At 45.8% G+C, this 21,987-nt stretch overlaps 1 long non-coding RNA gene across 3 annotated transcripts in view; it reads right to left on the bottom strand.

Moving 5' to 3' along the window:
• Positions 1-2,531: 2,531 nt before the first annotated feature.
• Positions 2,532-21,987, bottom strand: part of LOC144608979 (uncharacterized) — a 39,224-nt gene continuing 19,768 nt past the window's right edge. The window contains exons 2-6 of one of the 3 annotated variants that reach the window (XR_013549263.1): positions 11,913-12,508; positions 11,633-11,807; positions 7,330-7,453; positions 4,878-4,962; positions 2,532-3,344 (exon numbers count right to left, since the gene is read on the bottom strand). This is a non-coding gene — a long non-coding RNA (uncharacterized LOC144608979). The remainder of the gene's footprint in view (positions 3,345-4,877; positions 4,963-7,329; positions 7,454-11,632; positions 11,808-11,912; positions 12,509-21,987) is intronic. The other 2 variants (XR_013549264.1, XR_013549262.1) reach the window with 2 other exon arrangements.

Genomic DNA, 21,987 nt, shown 5'->3' with positions numbered 1-21,987 from the left:
TTTAATTTTAGCCTCATTTAATGCCAGTTTGTTTGATTTGCGTCTGGTTGCCAACATGTGGATTTTTCCCAACTGGGAACAAAGAGGTCAGAAAGTGGAGTTGGCACAAAGCCAGGTGGAGTTCCAAAGGAGCAGAAGTCCAGAATATTTTCTGCAGCCAAATGATATAACAGCTGTTTGGGAGCAAAGAAACCCAAAGCAGATACATTTAGTTGGTTGAAGACACAGAGTGCTGGAGTAACTCAACAGGCCAGGCAGCAGCACCTCTGGAGAGCATGGATGGGTGGCATTTCGCGTCAGGAATCTTGCATCACCCATCCAAGTTCTCCAGAGATGCTGCCTGATGCGTTGAGTTACTCCTGCACTTTACGTCTTCTTTTGTAATCAGCATCTGCAGTTCCTTGATTCTAACTTTGTTTGGTTTATAGGAGTGAGGAATCTCAACAAGACTATTTTTTCATTAGTTTAGGAACAAAAACTGCAGACGCTGGTTTAAATCGAAGGTAGACACAAACGTTTGGAGTAACTCAGCGGGTCAGGCAGCATCTCTGGAGAGAAGGAATGGGTGACGTTTCGGGACGAGACGCTGGGGGTAAATTTCACCTACCATTATTGTTATTTGAACTTAAAATAATGATGTTAAAAACAGTGTTTTAAAATTTCCGCATTGTCGGTTGCTTTATTGTGGTAGAAGTGTAAACTCAAATTACTGAACAAAACAGGGTGGGGGTAAATTTACTTTTGGAAAGTTGCCAGGGATAAACGGGACAAAAAATGTTGGGTACCCCTGGTTTAGTGCAAGGTAAAGTCCAGTCAAGTCCGCTGAAAGACTGATAGTCCTATGGTCACCAATGAGGTAGTTAGTAGTTCAGCACTGCTCTCTGGTTGTCGTTGGGTGGTTCAGTCGCCTGATAACAGCTGGGAAGAAGCTGTCCGTGAATCTGGTTTTCACACTTCTTGACGGGAGAGGGGGGAAGAGGGAGAGGTGGGGAGGTGGGCAGGGGTTGGGAGTGGTTTTGGTTTATAGACAATAGACAATAGACAATAGGTGCAGGAGGAGGCCATTCGGCCCTTCGAGCCAGCACCGCCATTGGCGGATCATTCTCAATCAGTACCCCGTTCCTGCCTTCTCCCCATACCCCCTGACTCCACTATCCTTAAGAGCTCTATCTAGCTCTCTCTTGAATGCATTCAGAGAATTGGCCTCCACTGCCTTCTGAGGCAGAGAATTCCACAGATTCACAACTCTCTGACTGAAAAAGTTTTTCCTCATCTCAGTTCTAAATGGCCTACCCCTTATTCTTAAACTGTGGCCCCTTGTTCTGGACTCCCCCAACATTGGGAACATGTTTCCTGCCTCTAACGTGTCCAACCCCTTAATAATCTTACACGTTTCGATAAGATCTCCTCTCATCCTTTGAAAGTCTTGCCACAGCAACTCGTATTTCTGTAACATTTCAATGTAGCAAAAGCTTCCCCAGATACTTCTGTAGGAAGGTTCCCCAGGACTTTAACATTAATGTCGAGGGAGGTATGACCCCTGGGATGGCGGGACTTTCATATGAGGAAAGACTGGATAGACTGGGCTTGTACTCGCTGGAATTTAGAAGACTGAGGGGGGATCTTATAGAAACATATAAAATTCTGAAGGGGTTGGAGAGGCTAGATGCAGGAAGATTGTTCCCGATGTTGGGGGAGTACAGAACCAGGGGTCACAGCTTAAGGATAAAGGGGAAGTCTTTTAGGACCGAGATGAGAAAACATTTCTTCACACAGAGAGTGGTGAGTCTATGGAATTCTCTGCCACTGAAGGTAGTTGAGGCCAGTTCATTGGCTATATTTAAGAGGGAGTTAGATGTGGCCCTTTTTGCTAAAGGGATCAGGGGGTATCGAGAGAAGGCAGGTACAGGCTACTGAGCTGGATGATCAGCCATGATCATATTGAATGGTGGTGCAGGCTGGAAGGGCCGAATGGCCTACTCCTGCACCTATTTTCTATGTTTCTATGTTTCTATGATGTTCTAAGGCAACAGGAAATATATTGGCAAGTGGGCAACCAAATTCCTTTAAAAAAAAAAAGAGGCAGAACGTTTTAATGAGACATCTCCAGAGCTTAAAGCTTGATAGTTGAAGGCAACGTAACCAATGGAGCTTCGAAAGCTAAACAGATGGAGCTTCGAAGGGCCAGAATAAGATCAGAGCAAATATCTCAGGGAATTAAAAGGCTGGAAGAAATGTGAGAGGTAAAAAGGGCAAAGAGCACGGAGAGATTTGAAAAGGAAAGTTAAAATTTTTAGGAGCAAAATGTTGGCACGAGGAACTGCAGATGCTGGAATCCTGAACAAAACACAAAGTGCTGGAGGAAGCATGTCAGGCAGCGTCTGTGCAGGGAATGGACGGGTGATGTTTTGGGTCGGGACCCTTCGTCAGTCAAGATGGGTCCCAACCCAAAATGTTGCCTGTCCACTCCCTGCACGGATGTTGCAAGACCCACTGACTACAACAGTTCAACAGTTCAACAGAGCTTTATTTGTCATTCGGTACCAAGGTACCGAACGAAATTACATAGCAGTCATACACAAAAAAGAACACAAGACACACGACCCCAACACAAACATCCATCACAGTGACTCCAAACACCCCCTCACTGTGATGGAGGCAACAAAACTTCCACTCTCTTCCCCACGCCCACGGACAGACAGCTCGTCCCCGACCGACCCGCACAGTCCCCGCAAGGGGATGGAAGTCCCCGCGGCCGAGCCGCACCGGGCGCTGAAACATCCCGTGGCCGAGCCGGGCGACGGAAGGCCCCGCGGCCGAGCCGTGCGCAGCTAAGTCCCGCTGCCGAGCCGCGCCGTGCGATGCTAGGCCCCGCGGCCGAGCCGCACCGGGCACCGCTAAGTCCAGCGGCCGAGCCGCACCAGCGATGTTAGGCCCCGCGGCCGAGCCGCGCCGGGCGATGTTAAGTCCAGCGGCCGAGCCGCACCGGGCGATGGAAGGTCCCGCGGCCAAGTCGCACCGGGCGATGTTAAGTCCAGCACATATGTTTTGATTGGGAGCAAGGTGTTGTTTAGTTTAATTGCAGGGTTGCGGCCTCACAGCACCAGCGACCCGGGTCCGATCCTGACTAGGGGTGCTGTCTGTATGGAGTTTCTACGTTTACCCCGTGACCTGCGTGGGTTTTCTCCGGGTGCTCTGGTTTCCTCCCACATTCCAAAGACGTGCAGGTTTGGAAACTGGTTAATTGGCTTCTGCAAATTGTACCAAGAGTGTAGGATGCACAACTGGGTGATCGCCGGTCGGGGCGGACTTGGTGGGCCGAAGGGACTGTTTCCACACTGTATCTGTATTAAAAAAACGATGACGTCTTATCTGATAGCCACACTGAATGAAGCAATTACCCGTGTTCGAGTCCGTCTCCCTGACTCTTCACATTTCAATAGACAATAGGTGCAGGAGGAGGCCATTCGGCCCTTCGAGCCAGCACCGCCATTCAATGTGATCATGGCTGATCATTCTCAATCAGTACCCCGTCCCTGCCTTCTCCCCATACCCCCTGACTCCGCTATCCTTAAGAGCTCTATCTAGCTCTCTCTTGAATGCATTCAGAGAATTGGCCTCAACTGCCTTCTGAGGCAGAGAATTCCACAGATTCACAACTCTCTGACTGAAAAAGTTTTTCCTCATCTCAGTTCTAAATGGCCTACCCCTTATTCTTAAACTGTGGCCCCTGGTTCTGGACTCCCCCAACATTGGGAACATGTTTCCTGCCTCTAACGTGTCCAACCCCTTAATAATCTTATACATTTCGATAAGATCCCCTCTCATCCTAACGGAGACTACGGGCGCCGTCTGTACGGAGTTTGTACGTTCTCACCTTGACCTGCGTGGGTTTTCTCCGAGATCTTCGGTTTCCTCCCACACTCCAAAGACGTACAGGTTTGTAGGTTAATCGACTGGGTAAATGTAAAAATTGTCCCTAGTGGGTGTAGGATAGTGTTAATGTGCGGGGATCGCTGGGCGGCGCGGACTCGGTGGGCCGAAGGGCCTGTTTCCGCGCTGTATCTCTAAATCTAAAAAAAAAATCTAAAAAAACTAAATCCGTGCAGTCACAGAGAGAACGTGCAAACTCCTCACAGAAAGCACAGGAGTTGTGTAGCAGCAGCACCATCTATTTAATCGGCCTGCTTGTCCGTTGCCTGAAATGCAAAATTTAGGCAGCCTTAAATGAAAGGCAATAAAATGATGAGTGACACTTTACAGCAAAATATGGATTACCTAAAGCTGAGAAGAGGAAATGGCATTAATAACTGCATGGAGATCACTAAAAATCAGTGCAATTAGCTGAGCCGTAGGAACTGAGAGGAAACCATTCAAAGTTAACACAAATTTAGTGTCTTTAAATAGCTCATCTCCTTCAATGAATGTTCCCCCATGTGAGCAACTGCAGTGAAATATCGTGAATAAAGGCCTTTGGGTCGAGAGGGAAAGTTATGATATAATGGATCTTTGGAGGTACACCTCGGAAACAGGCCACTCGGCCCACAGAGTCCATGCTGACCAGCGGTTACCCCGTACACTAGCACTACCCTACACACTAGGGGCAGTGTACCATTTACAGAAGCCAATTAACCTCCAAACCCGTCCGTCTTTGGAGTGTGGGAGGGTGCCGAAGATCCCGGAGAAAACCCACACAGGCAGGTCACGGGGAGAACGTACAAACTCCGTACAGACAAGCACCCGTAGTCGGGACCAAACCCGGGCCTCTGGCGCTGTAAGGCAGCAGCTCTACCGCCGCGCCACCGTGACGCCCTATTAATGAATGGTTATTAATTATTCATAGATAATAATTCATGCAACAATATAAAACAACTTACCGAAATAAAGCTTTTGAGATATCTGCCTGTGTTCAGTTCAACGTAATTGCCTGGAAATAAGATTGGAACCCAATCTTAGTGAATCCTGTTAAAACAGCATAAAAGCATTGACAATTTTACAAGCTAAGCTATGATTTGATTTAAGCATACAATTATATGGAGTATCTCAAAGAGAGTAATTTATACCTGTTCACATGTTAATAGATGCAAGTTGTTTATTAATCCAAGTTTTTCTTATTTACGACTTTTTATGTGTCCCAGTAGGTAACTTAATTAAGGTGTTAAACATGGCACTGTGATTGCAGAATAGTCATGAATTACACTTATTTTGAATGTTTGCCTGAACTAAATTTTATTTAAGGACGGAATTGTAGTTATGAATTGGTGCTTTCTGCCTTTCTCCTTGCTTGGCCTGCATACAGTAAAGGAGACAAAGTCACGCAGGTGACACGATGTGTTATGTGGGTCTGCTTGCACTTCTGAAAGCTGGTGGTAAAACAATTAGCAAAAAAATATACCATTCTGGATATCTTAGAGTTCACCCCCATGTGTAGATCATCATCGGCGGTCACTGGAAGCAAGCGTGACTGTCCTCTCCATAGGGTCGGACGCCTGTGCGTGACTTTGTTTAACGTGGGGAGACTGGTGCACAGACAGCCATCACACGGTTCTTGACAGATCTGGGTCAGGATCCAGTGGCGTGGAGTCCAAGACGACCGGGGACCCTTTTCTGCTGCAGCCTTCATCCACCCGCCTTCCCAGCCGTTGTGACGCTCCACTAAAGTCAGCCATCATCCTCCGCCTGTTCCACCGTTGAGGTCTTGGTTGGATTGCTCGTTGTCAGGGACCTCCCCCTCGACCTTACCGCCATGGGTGACCCTACCAGGAGCGTAGCTCCAGACGGCATCGCTCTCAGGATCGCAGGACCACACGAGCTTCTCCACCACGACAAGGTGACAATCCGCGGAGAAGCGTGTTGTTGGTGCACTCTATCTTAACGGCAGTGGTAAGTTGTTTCCAAAACCCAATTCCATTGACTTCAGTGGAAAGGGAATTTTGAAATAGAATACTGTAGAGAGACACAATAAGCTGGAGGAACTCAGCGGGTCAGACAGCATCTCTGGAGAAAAGGAATGGGTGACATTTCGGGTCGAGACCCTTCTTAAGACTTCTTAAGAAGTCTGAAGTTCAGTTTAAACAAGCATCTGCAGTTCCATCCTACACACAGAATATTATTTCAAGATTTTGAGGCCAGTTCATTGGCTATATTTAAGAGGGAGTTAGATGTGGCCCTTGTGGCTAAAGGGATCAGGGGGTATGGAGAGAAGGCAGGTACAGGATACTGAGCTGGATGATCAGCCATGATCATATTGAATGGCGGTGCAGGCTTGAAGGGCCGAATGGCCTACTCCTGCACCTATTTTCTATGTTTCTATGTTTCTATGTTTCTATTTCAAGATTTCAAGATCAATTTATTGTCACATGTACCAATTAAGATACGGTGAAATTTGAGTTACCATACAGCCATACTAAGTAAAAAGTAACAAGACACACAGCCTCGTAAAATAAAATTTAACATAAACATTTGTGTATTTAGTGCAACTGGAAATGAATTTCTCACCAATGGTATCTTTTAAGACCGTAAACCAACCCATTGTCTGCCTAATAGAATTATTATACAAATTTAAATGGTAACTATAGAAAGAGATATTAAAGGTAGACACAAAGTGCTGGAGTAACTTGACGGGTCAGGTAGCATCTCTGGAGAAAAAGGATGGATGACGTTTCAGTCGGGACCCTTATTCAAACTTCAGCGATGAAGTCCTGAGATGCTGCCTGACCTGATGAGTTACTCCAGTCCTTTGCGTATAAACCAGCATCACCAGTTCCTTGTTTCTACAAAGATATATCGTAGGATGCAAAGGACGACCTAAAGATTGTTTTTTAAGACTGATAGAAAAATTGGGAGGGTTAGAGATGAAAATGCAACTATACTCAAGAAGGCCGGCTTTGAAGAGAAAACATTGGTGATGCACAAGAGGAAGATAGGGTGGAAATCATGGATCGTAACATGGAAGCTAGACACAAAATGCTGGATTAACTCAGTGGGACAAGCATCATCTCTGGAGAGAAGGAATGGGTGATGTTTCGTGTTGAGACCCTTCTTCAGGGCGTAATATATCAAGAGTCAAGAGTCAAGAGTGTTTTATTGTCACATGTCCCAGGTGCCGGCCGCCATTGGTGGAGTGGGAGCACGTGGCCGCTGGCTGGGTGAGGTCTCGTGGGGCGCGGGGCGGTGACGTCACCCTTTGTCCCTTATTTGGGAGTGAGGAAGTTGGCAACCCTACTAATACGGGACAAGGGTGGTCCCGTACGGGACAAACTAATTTAGCCCAAAATACGGGATGTCCTGGCTAATGCGAGACAGTTGGCAACCCTAATTCTTAACCACCTCTCATTTCTGTTTGCTGGCGCTGTGTTGGTTTTCTTCTTTCTGCTTGCTTTCCTCGGCCCAGTCCAACCGTGATTGATTACACATTTCTGGCTCTGACTCCACATCTTCGAAGTGATAAGATCTGAAAGCAAAAGCACATTCATACCGTTCAATGCCAAGCAATTTAAAGTTGGCATCAGTCTTTCAGATCAGCGATCTCTCTTTGTGGTGTTTCTGGAGGCTGTAACAACACAACAAAAACACTCCCAAAACAAGCTCTGACTAAATGAAAAGTGGTTTCCAACCCCTTAAAAAGGGGAATCAAACTGTCTTGTTTTGCTGGCCGCCCTAATTAAAATATGTTTTTTCAGAAGATTTTTGTACATAACTTCAAAGGGTATGGAAAGGTGGGTTTGATTTCAAAGGTCCTGCACATAGATTTGGCAGAATTATTTATTTACGTTAATATTGCACTGAGGAGTGATTTAGTTAGAACACAGCTGGGGGACTTTAAACTGCTGCCAAACCAGTTCTTGAGTGATCTCATTGGTACCCAATCCTACCAAGTCTTGATGGTGCAATGCGTAGGAAAAAATCAATCTGAAGAAGGGTCTCACCCCGAAACGTCACCCATTCCTTCTCTCCCGAGATGCTGCCCGACCCGCTGAGTTATTCCAGCATTTTGTGTTTACCTTGATGGTGTAATATTGGGTGTGATTTTTAATTTTGAAAATTATTAAATATGCTCAGGTATATGGGGCGCCTAAGCTTGCATTAACAGAATAGCTTTAACATATTTTTTCACCATTTAATACTTTAACAGCTTTCACAGTGTAAGAATAAGGGGTCGGCCATTTAGGACTGAGATGAGGAAAAACGTTTTCATCCAGGGAGTTGTGAATTTGTGGAATTCTCTGCCACAGAGGGCAGTGGCGGCCAATTCACTGGATGTTTTCAAGAGAGAGTTAGATTTAGGTCTTAGGGCTAGCTGGATCAAGGTGATGTGTGGAGAAAGCAGGAACGGGGTACTGATTTTGGATGATCAGCCATGATCAGCTGGATCGAAGGGCCGAGCGGCCTACTCCTGCACCTGTTTTCTATATTTCTATGTAACAAGGCATAATATCCTAAATGGTTCAGTAAACTAAACCATAATCGTCCCTGTAGGAAAAAAAACCTGCAGATGCTGGTTTAAATCGAAGGTAGACACAAAATACTGGAGTAACTCAGCGGGACAGGCAGCATCTCTGGAGAGAAGGAATGGGTGATGTTTCGGGTCGAGACCCTTCTTCAGACTACTTTCTTCCAAATTAGTTAAACGTAAGAAGGGTCTCAACCCGAAACGTCACCCATTCCTTCTCTCTAGAGATGCTGCCTGACCCGCTGAGTTACCCAAGCATTTTATGTCTACCTTCGTAAAATTACCCCTGCTATCCATTAGGTAATTAGTGTACACTGTGTATCAAATAGTACACAGAATAGTGTTTACTTGCCTGGTGGATGTCTGCTCCAACAACACCCATAAGGTTAGCGGCATGGTGGCACAATGGTAGAGTTAAAGTCCCAGAGACCCGGGTTCAATCCTGACTACGGGTGTTGTCTGTACGGAGTTTGTACGTTCTCCCCGTGACCTCGTGGGCTTTCCCCGGGTGCTCCGATTTCCTCCCACACTCCAAAGACGTACAGGTTTGTAGGTTAATTGGCTTTGGTAAATATTGTAAATTGTCCCTAGCGTGTAGGATAGTGCTAGTATTCAGGGATCGCTGGTCGGTGGGCCGAAGGGCCTGTTTCCGCAATGTATCTCTAAATTAAACCGAACTAAACTAAACTAAAATGAAGAGGGGTCTTGACCCGAAATGTCACCTAGTCCTATTCTCCAGAGATGCTGTTTGACCCGCTGAGTTACTCCAGCCTTTTGTGCCTATCTTTGGTTTACACCAGCATCTGTAGTTTCTTCCTAAACTAAAGTTTAGCTCAAGATAGACACAAAATGCTGAAGTAACTCAGCGGGTCAGGCAGCATCTCTGGAGAGAAGAGATGGGTGATGTTTGGGGTCGAGACGTTTAGCTCATTTTTGGAAGAAAGTAGTCTGACCTCATCTACCACCATGGCTGCAGTCCATGCCACCGACAAAACAATGCGGTCTTGAGCAACTGATTTAATGGAACAAAGATACAAGCTGTACCATCAAGATGATGAACGGGCACAGGAGCAGAGGACCTTACAACCTCCCCTCCGAGGAGCCTGAGAATCATTGCCTCCAGCTTCAAGAACAGCCTGTCTTCCAAAAACCATCAAAGCCTTGAATCAGCTTGCAACCTCCTGACCTGCTTCAGCAGAGGACTGCTGGGGACTTTTTATAGGGTCCACGATGTACTTTGGCTTGCAATATTCTGCTTTGATTACCTCATGGAGCCAATACTTTATTATATTATTGTTTATTTTATTTATTTGTTGAGTTGTTGTGTTAAAATGCCCGTAAAGCTGCAGCAAGTAAGAATCTCATTGTTCTGTCCATGGAGCATAAGCTGTATCTTTAAACTAAACTTAACTTAACTTAACTTAACTTAACTTAACTTAACTTAACTTAACTTAACTTAACTTAACTTAACTTAACTTAACTTAACTTAACTTAACTTAACTTAACTTAACTTAACTTAACTTAACTTAACTTAACTTAACTTAACTTAACTTAACTTAACTTAACTTAACTTAACGTGAAATAAATTAAACTAAATAAGGACGCACTTATAGAAAGGAGGTGAGGAGGGATTCTTTTAGTCAGACTGTGGTGAATCCAGTTATTTCAGTGCACATGCGATGAAGTTGTTCATAAGTTCATAAGTGATAGGAACAGAATTAGGCCATTCGGCCCATTAAGTCCACTCCGCCATTCAATCATGGCTGATCTATCTCTCCCTCCTAACCCCATTCTCCTGCTTTCTCCCCATAACCTCTGACACCCGCACTAATCAAGAATCTATCTATCTCTGCCTTAAAAATATCCATTGACTTGGCCTCCACAGCCTTCTGTGGCAAAGAATTCCACAGATTCACCACCCTCTCTCCAAAGAAATTTCTTCTCGTCTCCTTCCTAAAGGAAGGTCCCTTAAATCTGAAGTTGCTGCTGCTTCATGCGATGCCACTGATTCCATTAGGAACCCACTGCTGGGAAACGTCCAGAAAATTTGGGCGTAAAGCAGCCAGCCAAACCCTCCATGTCATTGCCACCAGCGGAATGGGCTCAGCGGTAGAGTTGCTGCTTCACAGCGCTGGAGACCCAGGTTTGATCCTGACCTCAGGTGTTGTCTGTACGGAGTTTGTACGTTCTCCCCGGGACCTGCGTGGGTTTTCTCCGGGTGCTCCAGTTTCCTCCCACACTCCAAAGACGTGTAGGTTAAATGGCTTCCGTAAATTGCCTTTAGTATGTTGGATAGAACTAGTGTACGGGTGATCGCTGTTCGGTGCGGTCTCGATGACCCTTCCTTGGTCATCTGTTGCCAACCCTGTTCCAGCCTTTTCCTACCTCTAGTTCCCTCCACTCTACATTCAGTCTGAAGAAGGGTTCCGACCTGAACGTCAACCACCCTTTTTCTCTAGAGATGCTGCCCGACCCGCTGGGTTAGAATTTATTTTTTTTAGAGATACAGCGCGGAAACAGGCCCTTCGGCCCACCGAGTCCCCGCCGACCAGCGATCCCCGCACATTAACACTATCCCACACCCAGTCAATTAACCTACATACCTGTACGTCTTTGGAGTGTGGGAGGAAACCGAAGATCTCGGAGAAAACCCACCCAGGTCACGGGGAGAACGTACAAACTCCGTACAGACGGCGCCCGTAGTCAGGATCGAACCTGAGTCTCCGGCGCTGCATTCGCTGTAAGGCAGCAACTCTACCGCTGCGCCACCGTGCCGCCCAACGTTACTCCAGCACTTTGTGTCTATCTTTGGTATAAGCTAGCATCTGCAATTCCTTCCCACACAGGTTTGTAGATTAAATGGCTTCTTCAAATTTCCTTGAGTGTGAGGCGCAAAAGTGGGGTAACAGAACTAGTGTACGGATGATCGATGGTAGAATCAGTGGGCCGAAGGGCCTGTTTCCACCCTGTGTCTCTCAACTAAAACAATTTATTGTACCTTTCATCAAAGGTTTATTTGGAGAAATTCGTATTTTTAGTTTAGTTTAGTTTAGAGATACAGCGCGGAAACAGGCCCTTCGGCCCACCGGGTCCGTGCCGACCAGCAATCCCCGTTTATTAACACTATCCTACACCTACTAGGGAGAATTTTGACATTACCATGCCAATTAACCTACATACCTGGAGTGTGGGAGGTAACCGAAGATCTCGGAGAAAACCCACGCAGGTCACGGGTAGAACGTACAAACTCCGTACAGGCAGCACCCGTAGTCGGTATCGAACTCGGGTCTCCGGTGCTGCATTCGCTGTAAGGCAGCAACTCTACCACTACGCCACCGTGACGATTCTAATAACCCTGTTGGCACATAATTGTTAACTTCTTGTCAACCCTTTGTTTTGATTATGTTCAACTTAAAACTTCTTTTAATTATCTTTCAGGAAGCAATCTATCAGTACATACCTTACGATAAACCTTTATGATCTTAAAGGGCACAGAAATTGACCTCTTCACTCGTTAACCTTCACAACTCAGCTGGTAGATGGAAAAGATAACAATCCAAGCAAGAGGATCGTCTGAACCCAAGATGGCTACAGAAGTGGGGTTTTTTGGAACATAAAATAAACTGAATATAAGGAGAGAGAATGGAAGAAAATGGGGACTTCGTATGTGTAAAAAAAGCAGACAATGTTTCAAAAACCCTTTCAAAATTGTGTTGAGCGTAGCTGATATTTTCTCTAAAAATGAATTTCATTGCTCCAAAGCTACGATAAATAATCAGAATCATTGCATGATAAGTTTTTGTGTCTGTTGCATATTATAGGATTTTGTATAAAATGGAAATTGTTTAGGGCAGAATTCACTAAAGTTTCTTGCTTTATCCAAAGTTTAACAATGTTCATGAAACACTACAAACATACACAGACAACAACGGTGGAGGCAGACAGGAGAGAGGTGTTTAAGAGGCTTTTGGACAGGCATGTGGATATGCAGGGCGTGGAGAGATATGGAGAGCTGTTTTGCATCAGTCTTCATGGTGGAAGACACCAGCAACGTGCCTGAAATTCAAACACAAATTCTTGATTAGTACGGGTGTCAGGGGTTACGGGGAGAAGGCCGGAGAATGGGGTTAGGAGGGAGAGATAGATCAGCCATGATTGAATGGCGGAATAGACTTGATGGGCCGAATGGCCTAATTCTTCTCCTATCACCTATAAACATATGAACGTGCGGGCAGAGGAGATTAATTTAACTTGGCATTATGTTCAGGTGTGCCAAAGGGCCTGTTCCTGTGTTGTACGTTGTGTCTTCTACGTTGTATGGTGTAAGCTCATCTGCAAGCCTCCAGTCATGTTGTAGTGCATGAATGACAGTGGGCAGAGCAGTGGCACAACCAGCTTCTGCACAGCCCCAGCGATCCACACTCGCTCCTGATTCCCAGCATTACCAGCGTGCAGTGTCAACCATCTCCCCATGACCACATAATCCAAGTCAATTTAGTTGAGTTCAGTTTATAGATACAGCACGAAAACAGGCCCTTTGGCCCACCAAGTCCGCGCCGACCAGCGATCCCTGCACACTAACACTGCCCTATGCACACCAAAGATACTAGAGGAACAAGATGGACCACTCCGTTGAAATCGCCTATACTGAAGTGTAGTACGCAAAGGAGCCATTTTAGTAGGCAAAACCCACCGTTCGCTCTGCCTCTCGCAGTGTAATCAGTGTTTTGGGGGAACAGTATGTGTGATGACACCATTAAAATGCAGAATATATCTCATCTATCAATTCACAGATTTTTGTTATTTTTCTTTTAAAATGTTTCTGTAAGTTTCTGCCGACTAAAATGGCGCCGTGACGTGCTACGGTTTTTAGGGTCGAGTGGTCTATCTTGTTCCTCTAGTATCTTTGATGCACACTCGGGACAATTTACACTTACACCAAGCCAATTAACCGAAGATCTCGGATAAAACCCACGCAGGTCGCGGGGAGAAGGTACAAACTCCGTGTTGAACCCGGGTCTCTGGCGCTGCAAGTGCCATAAGGCAGCAACACTACCCTGCCACCCTTCAAGCCTCCGAAGGGAATCAATGGGAATGTGGAATAAATAAAATGGAGACTGGAACTGCAGGCTATGGAATCCTGAGCGAAACACAAAGTGGTGGAGTTACTCAGCAGGTCCGGCAGCATCTGTGGGAGGAATGGATATGCAAGATATCGGGTCAGGTCCCTGCTTCAAGAATAAAACGGGATTGGTAACAATTAGTGCTTGGTGGTCAGTGCAGACTCAATGGGCTGAAGGGCCTGTTTCTGCGTTCTGTAATGCTACGGAATTTAGAAGGATGAGAGGGGTTCTTATAGAAACGTATAAAATTTATAAAAGGCCTGGACAAGCTAGATGTAGGCAAAATGTTCCCAATGTTGGGGGAGTCCAGAACCAGGGGCCACAGTCTAAGAATAAAGGGGAGACCATTTAAAACTGAGACGAGAAAGAACTTTTTCACCTGAGGAGTTGTGAATTTGTAGAATTCTCTGCCACAGAGGGCAGTGAGGCCAATTCATTGGATGAATTTAAAAGGGAGTTAGATTGAGCTCTAGGGGCTAGCGGAATCAAGGGATATGGGGAGAAGGCAGGCACGGGTTACTGATTGTGGATGATCAGCCATGATCACAATGAATGGCGGTGCTGGCTCAAAGGGCCAAATGGCCTCCTCCTGCACCTATTTTCTATGTTTCTATGTTTCTATGAAAGTCTGCCACACTGGACTGATGTGGCCTCTTACAACATTTTAAGAATTTCTTCATTCAATGAGAAGTATGGACACACCAAACTATGGTCAAAACTTGAATCTTTACCTGTTGAGCAGGTCTTTCAGTGTCCTATTTACTTTGGACAAAAAACACAAAATACTGGACCAACTCATCGAGTCAGGCAGCATCTCCGAAGGAAATAGATAGGTGACGTTCTGTCTCGAACCCTTCTTCAGACTGATTTAGTCGGGGGGGGAAACTAGAAGGGAGGTGGGAGAAAGCTGGAGCAGAATTAGGCCAGTCGGCTCATCAAGTCTATTCCACCGTTCAACCATGGTTCTGGTTCCGGTTGATTACTCAGCAAACACCTCACATGGTTATCTCGCGATAGGCTGATCTATCTTTCCCTCTCAACCCCATTCTCCAGCTTTCTCCCCATAACCCCTTGCCAATCAAGAACCTGTCAATCTCCACCTTAAAAATATCCAAAGTCCTCGAAATAAGGAAAAAAAAATAAAATAAAAAATAAAATAAAAAAATCCAAAGTCCTGTCCTCCACAGCCTTCTGTGGCAATGAATTCCACAGATGCACCACCCTCTGACTAAAGAAATTCCTCCTCATTTCCTTTCTAAAGGTACGTCCTTTTATTTCTGAGGCCTGTGCCCTCTGGTCCTGGACTCTCCCACTAGTGGAAACATCCTCTCCACATCCACCCTATCCGTGCCTTTCTTTATTCGGTAAGTCTCAATGAGCCCCCCCCCCCCACCCAAATCCTTCTAAACTCCATCGAGTAGAGGCCCAGTGCAATGCAGGCCCACGTTCTCCAGAGAAGCTGCCTGACCCGCTGAGTTACTCCAGCACTTTATACTGCTTTTTTAGCTCAAGATTCCAGCATCTTCAGCCTCTTGTGTCTACTGTTGACTTTAGGCCCATTTCAGAGTGTCTGACACCTTAGTCATGTTGGCCACAAATGAGGCCGGCAACGCTGGCATTTTGCTGAACAAAGTCAAGCTAATTACGCAAGGTGAATAATTGGCAAATCCTTGATCTCCCATTTTATTTCATTCAATTATACAGCAGAAAGGAAACTGGCCTCGCAAGTATTTCTGAAATTGCTGTCTTGTCCCGGTTCCCAGCGAAAAGTTGGATTGATTGTCCATTAGTTACTACTTTAAAGATCAGTGCAGTCAATTTAAAAGAAATGTATGAAGCTGCCCTTGGAAGCACCTGCCCTGTTAAAATTTAAAGAACAAAGTTTAATTGATTATCAATTCATTATCACTTTACAAGTCAGAACAGTAATTGAGGGCTACAACAAATCACTTTGGATACACATGCAACCAAAATCAGCCCAGATATGCTCGGAGATAAATGGATAAACAGATATACTTTCTCTTTAAGGTGTGGCAATTAGGCTATCGATTGTGAACAATGTCTTCTAAATTATGCAATAGACTTCATCTTATGTTTTAATTAACTTGACAGTCTATAAAATCAATCATGAGATGCCAACACATTGTGCGGCTCCATTAAGAAATCTGAAGGTACACATTTTAAAGGGTTGATGTTTATTCAAAAGGATTTTTTTTTGGGGGGGGGGGGGAAACTTGTTTAGGTTCCAACTGCACACAAAAAATAATGTTTCGACGGCTTTGTGTGTTCCGCGGAACAGCTGGACTGTGTCTGTGGTTGAAAGCAAAGCTTTGGTTTTCCCCAGATCCTCAAAGCATGTACGTTGTAAATTAAACACAAGTGATATGTTTTAGAACATTTACACAAAAAGGCTGTTGTTATGTGCTGGATTTATAACATTACTAATATGGCATTAATAATGGCAAGCACTACATAGCTGTACATTGAGTGTGTGGAAACCTCGCAGTTACAAGATATCCTTCAGTTCAGCTGGTTGTAATTTTAGCAGAGCAGATGTGATTTTGGGAGCCTTGATCTTATAATTGATTGCTGATGTTCCAGTCCTGTCTCGAGCACCACCCCCACACCCCTCTCTGTAGTAAAGAGGTTTACAGTTTATTTGTGGTTCTTTCCTGAAAGCCATCCTGTGACCTGTACATTTCCCAGCTGTTAGCCAGATGCCAGGGAGATGAAAAACATTAATATTCTAAAGGCTTCTCGAAGAGACAGAGGGGAAATCATCCTTTATTTTTCTTATGACACTTGAAAGTCCTGCTTCTCATCGGGACTCTTCATCAGCCCGATGACATCTTCAACACTGGGTGTTGCCTTTAATGCACATGTTGCATTAGTCAGTCCAAGTCCAGTTGAGAGATCCAGAAAGACATAGGTTTAAGGTGAGGAGGGGGAAGATTTAATAGGAACCTAAGGGGTAACCTTTTTCACACTATCAGTGGTGGATGCATGAAAAACAGCTGCCGGAGGAGGTAGTTGAGGCAGGTTTATTATTGCAACGTAGAAGAAACATTTAAGATAGAACCAAAATACTGGAGTAACTCAGCGGGACTGGCAGAAGTTCTGGAGAGAAGGAATGGGTGACGTTTCAGGTAGAGACCCATCTTTAGTCTGAAGAAGGGTCTCGACCCGAAACGTCACCCATTCCTTCCCTCCTGAGATGCTGCCTGTCCCGCTGATTCACTCCAAAATGTTGTGTCTATCTTCAGTGTAAACCAGCATCTGCAGTTCCTTCCTACACATACGAGAAACATTCAGACAGGTCCATGCGTAGTACAGGTTTAGAGGGATATGGGCCAAACGCAGGCAGGTGGGAGTACTGTAGATGGGGACATGTTGGTCGGTGTGCGCAAGTTGGGCCCAGGGGCCTGTTAGCCCGCTGTTTGACTCTATGACTCTATAACTAGGATGATAAACCCAAAATAAGGTTTTACCATCCAAAGGCACGGTAGCACAGCGGTAGAGTTGCTGCTTTACAGCGAATGCAGCGCCGGAGACTCAGGTTCGATCCTGACTACGGGTGCTGCACTGTAAGGAGTTTGTACGTTCTCCCCGTGACCTGCGTGGGTTTTCTCCGAGATCTTCGGTTTCCTCCCACACTCCAAAGACGTACAGGTATGTAGGTTAATTGGCTGGGTAAATGTAAAAATTGTCCCTAGTGGGTGTAGGATAGTGTTAATGTACGGGGATCGCTGGGCAGCACGGACTTGGAGGGCCGAAAAGGCCTGTTTCCGGCTGTATAGATATGATATGATATGATAAGAGGGGAACAAATGTATTTGTATTCAGACTGAGGACGGTTCTCGACCCGAAAAGTCACCCATTCTTCCTCTCCAGAGATGCTGCCTGGCCCGCTGAGCCATTCCAAAGTTTTGTGCCTTTCTTCGGTTTAAACCAGCATCTGGTTTCCCTCCGAACACATTTTGTCCCAACTTCTACACTCAGACTGAGGGATCTGAGCGATGCAGAGAGATCTGAATGTGGTAACTACCAAGATGTCACCCAGAGAAAGTCATGTAAGAAAATAACTGCAGACGCTGGTACAAATCAAAGGTATTTATTCACAAAATGTTGGAGTAACTCAGCAGGTCAGGCAGCATTTCAGGAGAGAAGGAATGGGTGACGTTTTGGGTTGAGGCCCTTCTTCAGAAAGGTCTGAAGAAGGGCCTCGACCCGAAACGTCACCCATTCCTTCTCTCCTGAGGTGCTGCCTGACCTGCTGAGAAACTCCAGCATTTTGTGAATAAATACCAGAGAAAGTTATCGTCTTCGGTCCTCCACAGCTGCTCCTACACATTGGTCAAAGAGCTAGTCCCAACAACACCATGTGGATTCCACCCATCGAGGTACAATCTCTACTAGAATATAAAAACAGGGATGTAATGCTGTGGCTGTATAGGGCACTGGTCGGACCGCATTTGGAGTCACGCTGAACATTTTTTTTCTGGTTCATTATATTGTTTACAGAGTAGTGTGTTGTGCTGCTGCAAGGAAGAATGGGATTGTTCTATCTGGGACATGTGAGAACCAAACACTCTTGACTCTTGACTCTTGAGTATTGTGAACAGTTTTGGGTCCCATATCGGGGGAAGGAATTTTTAAGGTGTAATTTTAAGGGTATTCTTAATTATCAAGGTTGTCATCGATTGTGGAAGGAAGGCAGGAGAGTGAAATTCATTGCCACAGAAGGCTGTGGGGGCCAAGTCAACGGATGTCTTTAAGGTGGAGATTGAGTCATTCTTGATGAGTAAGGGTGAGAGGGGTTATGGGGAGAAGGCAGGAGAATGGGGTTGAGAGGGAAAGATAGATCAGCCAAGATTGAATGGTGGAGTAGATAGACCTGATGGGCCGAATGGCCCAATTCTGCTCCTAGAACGTATGCACTGCACATCTGCTTCAAGAGAAATGTGGGGTTCGACATCTACCACCTCACTGCATCCTGTAACGTCACCGCTCTAGAGGAACTGTGGGACATCCTTTGAAATTCACCTTGCCAACACTGCAATCGACTGACACTTGTGCCAGATATCATCCGTATAAAGTGCGTGCTGAGAATGGACCAGTAACCTTACCTCTTCGCTCCAAAATGGCATTAGTTATATCGTTACATTTCCTTGTCATTCCAATATTTATAATGGTGTTTTAATAGCTGCAAAGTACCACTATTATTTCAGGACTAATGTTAGTTTTTATTCATCTGCCTCTTTTGATGTGATGTAAGAATATATCATATTAAATATCATTATATGTTAATTCATTATGTGTTGTTTCTTTTCAAGAAAAACCTTGAAATTATGGTAATATGTGACGGGGCGTAAGTTAATGAAATCATAAAAATGTAATGAACATACTGATCTTGCATCAGTATGATTGTATAAAGGCTACCAGGGCCATCTTCATATTAATTTGCAGCTTGCTAACGGTCGTGATGTATGACTCATTTTACAGTGACTGAAGCAACATTGCCGCTGAAACTGGTTGCAGCTCGTGTACAAGGTTACTCAAGATGTAAATGCCACGCTGAAGAATGGATTTACTTATCCGGTGTAATCTTGACAATGGATCAGGCGGACTGGAGCCTTGTCATCGGTCCAATGGAGAGAAGCTGTCCACGAACCACTCTCGAGGTGAACAAGATCATGGGAGGAACAGATCGGGTAAATGGGACTGAGCTGTTGGGGGAGGTTGAGCAGGATAGGGCTTTATTCCTTAGAGCGCAGGAGGATGAGCGGGTGATCTTATGGCGGTGGGCAAAAGCATGAGAGGAATAGATCGGGTAAACGCACAGAGGCTTTTGCCGAGAGTCAGGGCGCCGTCTGTACGGAGTTTGTACGTTCTCTCCGTGACCTGCGTGGGTTTTCTCCGAGATCTTCGGTTTCCTCCCACACTCCAAAGACGTACAGGTATGTAGGTTAATTGGCTGGGTAAATGTAAAAATTGTCCCTAGTGGGTGTGGGATAGTGTTAATGTGCGGGGATCGCTGGTCGGCGGGGACTCGGTGGGCCGAAGGGCCTGTTTCCGCGCTGTATCTCTAAATCTAAAAATCTAAATCTGAATCGAGAACCAGAGGACATAAGTCGATCGTAGGCTTGATTGTAACTATGTGCTGTCTTTCCGCTGACTGGATAGCGTGCAGCAACAGCTTTTCACTGACCCTCGGTACACGTGACAATAATAAACTAAACTAAACTAAACCATAGTTAGGGCTGTTGGCGAGACTGCCACTCACGGCACCACCGGTTTGTAGGTTAATTTATCTTCGATTAAAAATTGCAAATTGTCCCTAGTCTGTAGGATAGAGGTAGTGCGTGGGGATCTCTAAGAAGACCTCTTCCCTGGTGATTCCTTCTTCTCCCCGCTCCAACCAGGCAGAAGATGCAGGAGCTTGAAAGCGCGCACCACGAGACTCAGGAACAGCTTCTTGCCCACTGTTATCAGGCTTCTGAATGGGCCTTCTTTTCATCTCGGAACTGTCCGATTATCCCCTACCCCATTGTGGGGATTGGATTTTGTCTCTGGAACTGTTGCACTGTAATGCTGAGACTTCTCCGTGGATTGTCACCGTGTCGTGGTGGAGAAGCTCGTGCGGTCCTGCGATCCTGAGACCGATGCCGTCTGGAGCTACGCTCCTGGTAGGGACACCCATGGCGGTAAGGTTGAGGGGGAGGGAGGTCCCTGACAAAGAGCGATCCAACCAAGACCTCAACGGTGGAACAGGCGGAGGATGGCGGCTGAATTTAGTGGAGCGTCACAGCGGCTGGGAAGGCGGATGGATGAAGGCTGCAGCAGAAAAGGGTCCCCAGTCGTCTTGGACTCCACGCCACTGGATCCTGACCCAGATCTGTCAAGGACCGTGTGGTGGCTGTCTGTGCACCAGTCTCCCCACGTTAAACAAAGTCACGCACAGGTGGCCTCCTTAAAGGGAGGACAGTCAGACTCGCTTCGAGTGACCGCAGATGATGAATGCTGAGAACTATATTCTGCACTCTGTCTTCCATGCTATCTAATCAAATCGAACAATACTTTCCATAAATACATTTAGATTTAGATTTAGAGATACAGCGCAGAAACAGGCCCTTCGGCCCACCGGGTCCACGCCGCCCAGCGATCCCCGCACATTAACACTCACTAGGGACAATTTTTACATTTGCCCAGCCAATTAACCTACAAACCTGTACGTCTTTGGAGTGTGGGGGGGAACCGAAGATCTCGGAGAAAACCCACGCAGGTCACGGGGAGAACGTACAAACTCCGTACAGACGGCGCCCGTAGTCAGGATCGAACCTGAGTCTCCGGCGCTGCATTCGCTGTAAGGCAGCAACTCTACCGCTGCGCCACCGTGCCGAACTCAATGACAATGGGTAGAGTAAAGGGGAAGATACAAAATTGTTCCTGTGCTTTGGTGACAATAATAAACCTAAACCTAAACCGTAGATTGGTGTGGTTAACCATATGGAAAGACTGGAGTCAAAAGGGAGATGAAAGTCTTACGTGGAGTTGCCCTCCAGAAGTTGTAACTTTTGATTATTTAGATGGAACAGATTAGCACTAACGTAATCACAAAGTGCTGATCAAGTCATTACAACACAGAAATAAAAGCCAGCCGTTCGTATTGCCCTTTGCAGCCAACGTTGAAGGATAGTCACTGTCTCAGTGTAGGTACATACTCCTTCCATTATCTCATTCTCATCTAGAGGAGCAGCCAAGTAACACTGCAAGCCTTCTGCCATCAGAATGCAGAAACCGTCAGTGGACATGCAAATACATTCCACAAAGTTCTGCAGCTTAATGACATTGAATTTATCCTCAATAAACCTTCCAATGTACAGATCTCTCATTCCACGACCTTGCCTTAAAATTGGATCTAGATGTTCAGGCTTTCATGATGGCTTTCACAAGGCAAGAGTACTCTCAAAGCCATTTGTGGAGTGTGTTGGCGGTGAGTTTTGAACCAATGTGTGGGTTCACAGAAAAACTGGAACGTCCAGCCAACCAGCGTAAAACGTCCAAAGGCCAAACAAAGGGCAGCACGGTGGCGTAGAGTTCCTGCCTCACAGCGCCAGAGACCCAGGTTCGATCATGACCACGAGCCCTGTCTTTAGGGAGTTTGTACGTTCTCCCCGTGACCTGCGTGGGTTTTCTCTGAGGGCTCCAGTTTCCTACAAAGGCGTACAGGTTTGTAGGTTAATTGGCTTCAGTGAAAGAAATTGTAAAATTGCCCCTGGTGTGCAGGATCGCTGGTCAGTGCGGACACTGTATCGCTAAATTAAACCAAACCAAACCAAACCAAACCAAACCAAACCAAACCAAACCAAACCAAACCAAACCAAACCAAACCAAACCAAACCAAACCAAACC

The sequence above is a fragment of the Rhinoraja longicauda genome, chromosome 33 (assembly GCF_053455715.1).
Source record: "Rhinoraja longicauda isolate Sanriku21f chromosome 33, sRhiLon1.1, whole genome shotgun sequence".
Classification (NCBI taxonomy): domain Eukaryota; kingdom Metazoa; phylum Chordata; class Chondrichthyes; order Rajiformes; family Arhynchobatidae; genus Rhinoraja; species Rhinoraja longicauda.
This window is presented reverse-complemented; position numbering and strand designations above follow the sequence as displayed.